Genomic DNA, 7,990 nt, shown 5'->3' on the forward strand with positions numbered 1-7,990 from the left:
GTCTGTAGGGATTACCATTTCATTCTTTCCACTTGATGAACCACCTCTAAAAGACCTCTGGGAAGGGCTGGGACTGCTGGGAACATGAGGCCAAACCAAAGTCCCCTTGAGGTAGGGATTAAAGGCCGTGTATTAATCTCATACAAGTTCCCTTCACAAATCCTACAGAGATCAATATATTCATAGGTGACAAGCCAGCTGCAAAGACAAACAAAGCCCTTAGGTTAATTCTCCTGATCCAATTCCCCAATTTTCCATGAAAATAAGTCCAAGTCCTTGTAACTTTAAGATCTTTCCCAATCATGAGCTGTCTAGAAAAGCAAGAGAAACTCCTGGGAGGTTATAGGGAGAGGTCTTACAGGCAGACAGTAGAGCGCAATATTTCAGTGGACCATTGCCAATTTGCATCTACTGGGGAGAACGACCCATGGCTCTTAGATAGTTGTCTCCAGAGATAGCTCCAGTTTGTGCCACCAAATCCTTTCTCTGTTTCATGAAACTGCATTAGAAAACTGTTAAAATGGACAATAAAGATAGGACTTACTTTTTTATCAGGATCTCAAACTAATTTAGGGAAACATTATCCTCATTTTTATCTCAAACTTCACATATGCTTTAATGACTAAGATAACGTAAGTGATTATAGGAGATGACATGTGAGAACATTCTTTGCAATGAGGTTATACAAATGGAAGGCAGTATTATGGTTACAATTTCATGTCTGAATCCTCCAGATTCCTCTGGGGGCTTAGCCCCAGGACACTACAGTGTTGAGAGCTGAGTTTCCAGTAGACCAGCAGAGGTGATGTTTACCATTCTATTCTCAGAGTTAAGTGGGTGGGGCATGGGGCAAGTGTTGTTGCAAGGCTGATGTGTTCATTCTCCCTCCTTCTCAAACTTGTTTTGGCAGTCGGGTGAGCTGGCCAACTTCTTCTGAAGACAGTAAGTGGGGGAGGGATTGGTCAGGAGTAAATCCTGTCCTGTTGACCTGGCTTTTTTCCCTCTTTGAACAGCAATTTCACATTGACTCAGGTTGTCCTTATCTAGAGTTCAACATTTATGCTTCTAAGATTCTGAACTTCTTGCTCCTGAAGCCCAAAGAGGCAAATAAATGGGAAAGAAAAATCAAGAAGAAAAAAAAAAAAATGAAGGTGGAGCAGAAAGAAACCTAGAAAAGCAAGAGGATAGAGAGGAAAAGATTGAGGTGGAAATTACTATTGGGTGAAGATCTTAATTGTTCTGGGTTTCAGTTCCCTCTTCCGTAACACAGGAATAATCAAGTAAATAGCTTTTAGGACAGTTGGGATGATTCTATAAGATAAAATATATAGAGGACATGGAGCAGTGCCTGGCATATTATTGGTGACCAGGAATTATTATTATATTATGTTGTTCTAACAAAAGACTTGGAGTATAAGGAATAAATTTTAAAAGTCACGTTTGCATCAGTCTATCTTTGGCCAAAGATAGCTCCGGGTTTTTTCGTTTTTTTTTTTTCTGAGAAACAAACTGTAATCTCTACCCTTGCTGAAATGGATGGTAGAGGTGATCTGATGTTTGCCTTCTGGTCACCATCTTTGGTGCCCATGAGCCAAGTATGCAATGAATATGTACAGATTTGCTTCCTCCAAACCCTAATTATGAAGCTATGATTCTCATGTGTGTGGCCAGAGGTTTTTTATCACCTTTGATTTACTTTTCAATAAAAATGACATGATTCATCAAATAACTCAGGGCCTTTTGCAATGGGAATAATTAGAAAGTAGCCAGAGATGCCTCATGGGTGATTCTGATCTCACTGAAGAGTCACGCCCACGCCCTGAGTCCCAAGCGTTGTTTGGTGCTAAGCCTGAACAGCTGCCACCTGGGTTCTGGATTCAGCTGGTTTGATTTTGGATGGTGTAAGAGGCACTAGAAAAAGATGATAAAAGGCCTTAAGAAATCCTTTTCAATTATAGGTGTGGTGTTTTCAAAATTACCCTGTTTTCAGTGAGCTCAGCTCCACCCAGAGGAAAGAGAAGTGTGTAGCCAGCCGAAGAGAAATGACTTTGTTAAAGCTCTGCATATAGAAAAATGGAAGAAGGAGCCTGGGGAACGAAGCTGGTGCCTCCATCTTTACCCTCAGGTGCAGTATTTATATGAAGTAGGCAATCATCTAGTACACGCTCAGCCAGTAAATTCCAAGAAATGTATCTAAGGCACATCAGGTCGACCCTTACGATGAATCTCTGAGGGGTCCTCTCTGGTCTACTTGAATTCCTGTTTCTTTTGTTTTTTTTTTTTTTAAAGATTTTATTTTTTTCCTTTTTCTCCCCAAAGACCCCCCGGTACATAGTTGTATATTCCTCGTTGTGGGTCCTTCCAGTTGTGGCATGTGGGACGCCGCCTCAGCGTGGTTTGATGAGCAGTGTCATGTCCTCGCCCAGGACTCGAACCAACGAAACACTGGGCCGCCTGCAGCAGAGGGCGCGAACTTAACCACTCGGCCACGGGGCCAGCCCCGAATTCCTGTTTCTTTTACAGCTGACAAAGATCTATGCCTCATTTAGTTATAATCTTAGTCACAATCTAGCAACAGAAGCATATGCAGGTGGTATCCAGGTCATTCTCTGTCAATCAAAGAAAAGACATACATACAATTTTTATATAGTCAAATATCTAAAAACACATCATGTGCCAGGAGATTGAGAAATACCTATTATCTTTTCTTGGACCGTCTCTTGGACCTCCTTGGGGACTAGATATATCCATTCTTGTATAGGCCTTGCATGAGGGAATTACTGTAATGCCAGAAGACTATTATGGAAGAGAACAAATCATGGGAAGTTGGAGCTGAAAAAGACATCCAAAATTACCTAGTTCAGTGGTTCTTGTTGCTAGCTAGATCACCTGAGAAATTATGCAAACTACCAGTACCGTGTCCTACTGTCCAAGAGATTCTGATCTAATTGTTCTGGTTTGTGGTATGGGCTTAAATAATGGTTATTAAAGGAAAGAATAAATGTATTAATAAATGCATAATTAATACAATTAATTAATTAATTCATTAATAAATGATAAACATGTAAATTAAACACTGTTTTGGAAAACTGGAAACAAAAGCAAGTATTTTGGGGTATGATCTTGATTTGCTCCTTCTTTTGGTGTTCTGAGCACCCAACTTCCAATGTAGGGGGGCTCCCCACATCACCAATTCTCTGGCGACACCAGCTGGGTGTCCTACCATTCAGCTCAATTCTGACACTTTACCTACCCAGAGATAGCGTCAAACTCTGGACTGCCCCCCTCTCCCACCCCGCTTCAGACACCAGTAGCAAGCCTAAGTTGTTACCTGTACTTCCGACTGACTGTCTATAAAGCAGAGGTTCCCACAACACCCTCTCTCCTTGGGTTCAATTAATTTGCTAGAGCTACTCACAGAAGTCAGTGAAACATTTACTTACTGGATCACGGGTTTATCATAAAAGGATATAACTCAGGAACAGCCAGATGGAAGAGATGCACAGGGCACGGCATGGGAAAAGGGCTCGGAGCTTCCATGCCCTCCCCAGGAACACCACACTCCCCGAATCACCACTTGTTCACCAACATGGAAACTCTCTGACCCCTGCCCTTTGGGTTTCTATGGAGGCTTCATTATATAGGCATGAGTGATTCAATCATTGGCCATTGTTGATTGATTCAACCTCCAAGCCCTCGCTGCTCCCCAGAGGTGGGGGGTAGAGATGGGACTTAAAGTTCCAACCCTCTAATCACATAGTTGGTTCTCCTGGCAACTAACGCCATCCTTAGGGGGAGTGAAAAAGTCGCACATTATCAAAAGGAGAGACAACTTTGTAAAAGCCTTCATCACTTAGGAAATTCCAAGGGTTTTAGGAGCACTTTGCCAGAAAGGAGGATGAAGACCAAATATATATTTCTTATTATAAATCACAATATGATACTCCTATAGCTCACTTTGATGAAATGTACAATGCAATCAATCAAAAAAAACCTGAGTACTGGCTCAAAGTTGAAGATGCCATGAAAAAAGTAAGGGTGGTTTTAAAAATATGTTCACAGATTCTTTGATATTCCTACCTTCATGAAGTGGAGCCCAATTTCCCTCCCCTTAAGTGTGGGCTGGATTTAGTGACTTGCTTCTATCCAACAGAATAAAGCAGAAGTTGTGGCATGTGACTTTGAAGACTAAATCATAAAAAGGCACTGTGATGCATGTGTGCATGCACTCTCTCTCGGATCGCTTCTTCCAGGGAAAAGAGCTGACATAGCACAAGGACACTCAGGTAGTCCTGTGAAGCCCACATTTCCTTCTGCGAAGAGCAATTTAAGCAAGCCGTCTTGGGAGTAGATTCTCTAGATCTGGTCAAGCCATCAGATGACTTCTCATGAGGTTGCAGCCCTGGCTGACAGCTTGACTGCAACCTCATGACATCCCTTGAGCCAGAGGCTCCTAGCTAAGCTGCTCCCAGATTCCTGGCCCTCAGAAAATGTGTGAGATAATAAATGCGTGTTGTTTCAAGATGCCAAGCTTTAGTGTAATTCGTTATGCAGTAATAGATAACTAATACAGTAACACATGATCCCTGGCCTCCACAAGTTTGCAGCACAGTTGGAGAGGTAGGTTACAGCACAAAAAACATAGCAAACTATCAAAGGCCATAAATGTTCTGTCATATGAAGGACTACTGTGTGGTAGAACTCCAGAGGATGATATGTACATCTTTGTGAACTGAGTGCCCTGAAGCTAAGGAATCCAGAGCCCTTGTGGCAGTAGAGAACAGTGGATTACATAGAAGATGGATAGATAGATAGATAGACAGACAGATCGATATAGATAGATAGATAGATAGATAGAAAGAAGATAGTTAGACAGATGAGTTATGTCCTTGGAAATCTTCTTCATAGTTGTGAGATGTCTGAGGAAGACGATGGAACTAGCGCATGGACCTGGATCTTTAAGGTTTAAGTAGCTTTAAGTTTAAGTTAAGTTTAAGTAGTTGAAGTTAAGTAGCTTTAAGTAGCTCATTGAAATTGCATGTAATATGCTACTAAAGCAGACAGGTAAGCAGTCAGATTAATAAAAGATTTCAGTTAAGGTAGTTGATTAATCATCGTGCAAGCTTACTTTTCCAGGCTTTAATGCTAACATTGTTCTTGCCATTGTTTATTGCTGTATCTTGTGTTTTTCTTGAACTGCACCAGCAGTGGGCCTTTAATCCCCATTAGTATGAAATGACCCAGCCCCTGTCAAAGTTGATTGGATTAGAGGTTGAAAACCTGATTCAAACTGTAACAACCTGAGGCCCATTTGCAGGAATTAATAATGGAGACTTGGCTGAGGTACTCTCTTAAATGGCAGATAGGCTGGTATGTCATCAGCCACATTTTCTTCCATAGCAACCTGGGAAGCACAGAAATCTAGCCTGGAGACACGGAGACAGAGGAGAGAGTTCCATAGCATGATCTGTAATTTTACAACAAACTGTCGGTTTCCCTTTGTCACTGAAGTTGGTCATAGGTGGATCTTTTCTACAACCAAAAGAATCCATCACACTATTCATGATTTTACAGTTTAGGCCATTAACATTACAAATGACTTGAACTTTGTCTACTGCATATTATAATAAGGTCCCAATGGCAAAGCATCTATTCTTTTGCACTTTAAATGATTTTCTTTTTCCTAAATGAATGACTTTCCAGAGAAATGGCACAAGTAAAAGAATTTATAAACAACATCTGTCTAGCTCATGTTATTGGTTATTTGTGTAAAAATTTGTCTTATTACTCACACAAGATTTTTTTTGCCCTTTGGAAAAGAATAATCTTTGATTTCCTGTAAGTAAAAGAGCCAGGGAAAATTTTTTATTCTGATCTAAGTTGTTTCTCCACTTTTAATTATAATATCTACTATTGCTCCATCCAGCCAAGAAAAATCTGACCTAGTGTAAAGCTCTAGAATAATTTTGATTAAAAAAAAAAGGTTCAATAGCAACAATATGTCAATTTAAATCAAAAAGACTGTTATACTCCCATAAGTCATTGAAGAGATATGGATAAAGAAGTTAATAACATAAACCTAAAATGGGTTTAAAAACTAAAATACAGCCTATAAAGAAAATGTATCACTATTGTTGTTATTATGTCAAATGGGAACATTTTTATTTTACTGTATATGATTAATTGGATGGATACAACCAAAGACTAAAAATCCAGAAATACCTCGCTCTGTTTATTTTTCCAGCAGTGTTTGGATGATTCTGAATTCCAGAACAGCAGCGAGGTCTTTTCGTCATGGAGTTTTTTTCTTTTATTTCTGGGGAAGATAAATATCTGGTTTAGTAGTGAGGTCTAGTGTAAGAGATTGTTTTTCAGAATATTTCAACTCATCTTCGGGTCATTGACCTCAGGTCTGAAATTTGCAAGATGTTTCCTCATGCAGTTTGTTCTTCGGAGCACTCCTTTCTCATAACTCTAGTATCTGTCCGTAGGCTATCTGTTCTGGCACAGGGGATTTATCTTTTCATCTCAGGAAATTTCGAAGGATTGTAAACATGTATCAGAATATCCAAAATTATTGTGTTAGTCTATTATGAAAAACTATAAGTTCTGGTTTCAGCTTCTATCTTTTCTAGAATTTTTATCATAGCCCTTTTTATTGTTTCTTACACTCAGTACTAATGGTTTCTTATGGTAGCTGGAGATGATTCTATTGGCTCATTTCTCTCTCATTTTTGATTCCTTACAATCATTGAAGGGATCAACACAATCTGAGGCAAGGATATTAGCTTTGCAAGCATTTGATTCCTACCTGGAACTTGAGGCAGAGCAATGAGAGTTGGCAGGAAGGACTTAGCTGGGATTGTGGGAGGAATAGCCCTGGATGAGTTAAAACGATAATGCCAGAGAGGTAAGAGAGAGAGGGCAACAGGGTCGCTGGGATGGTAAGAGGAGTGTGTGCATACAAACGTGCCCTAGATAAGGGTTGGTCACCTGAGATGGTGTGATTGTGGAAAGGACTGAGAGGACCTGTATGTGGTAGAAGCTGCTGGTTCACCTGGATCTGCTCCTTCATGGCTCATAGCTCAACACATTTCCCTCTTGCATCCAGATAGGGCCTTGGGACTGAGTTCTGGCCAATGAACTTCTAGCTCTGATCACAACATATTCCATGAAAGCTTCCACTCTCTCTCTTTCCCAGGCCACCTCGCTGAAAATGAAGGATCCTGAGAGTCTAAAAGATAATGCTACCAAAGGATAGAAGGAGTCCTGAGACATTGCTTGGAGGAGAGGTACATTGGAGTTTGTATAACAAGAAATAAACTTAAATTATGTTAAGCCACTGAAAGCTGGTGTTAGTTTATTATAGTATTAATTATCCTGACTAATATAATATCTCTTTGGTTCTGATGTTATCTTTGATATTGCCACAGAACAGAATAAGAAGCAGAAAAATATTACTTAGAGAGAGGATATTCGAGTCAGGGGGAGGAAAAGCAGAAGAAAACAGATGGCATTGGGCATGGAGGGCCTCCCAAGATAGGAAACGTTTTGTGGATGTACTGATCTAATTTTAGAACTGAGCGGGACACCTCTAAATGGGCCTCGATGTGTGTAAAAGTAGACTGGCATATTTTTGACAGCTATAATTAAAAGAATATCTATTTTATACATCTGTAAATGAAGGACAATAAATGAAGTTTATTTGAAAGCATAAAATAGGAAAGATCAGAGATCAAATATCAAGTTCTTAAATATATATATAAAAAGATTTTTTTAAAAGTGCTGAAGTACACTATGTGTATTTCAAAATACCCTGGGAAGAAAGAGGAGAGACTGAAGCCCTGAGCTTGCTGGGTGGAGGGTGCTGTGAGGACGGACACATATGTGGAGAGTGTTTGGATTGCGTGCAATTAAGGATGAAGTGTGCTGGGCCTGGGAATCCAGAGAAAGTGGCAGGAGAGGACTAGATTTTCCCCATGCTTTTTAG

At 40.1% G+C, this 7,990-nt stretch overlaps 1 long non-coding RNA gene across 1 annotated transcript; it reads left to right on the forward strand.

Annotated features, from left to right (window-relative positions):
• Positions 1 to 885: 885 nt before the first annotated feature.
• LOC106841218 (uncharacterized) lies at positions 886 to 7,335 on the forward strand. Its single transcript, XR_006534210.2, has 3 exons — positions 886 to 942; positions 1,959 to 2,125; positions 7,202 to 7,335. It is a non-coding gene; the product is annotated as an uncharacterized lncRNA (long non-coding RNA).
• The last annotated feature ends 655 nt before the right edge of the window (positions 7,336 to 7,990 follow it).

The sequence above is a fragment of the Equus asinus genome, chromosome 9, assembly GCF_041296235.1.
Source record: "Equus asinus isolate D_3611 breed Donkey chromosome 9, EquAss-T2T_v2, whole genome shotgun sequence".
Lineage (NCBI taxonomy): Eukaryota > Metazoa > Chordata > Mammalia > Perissodactyla > Equidae > Equus > Equus asinus.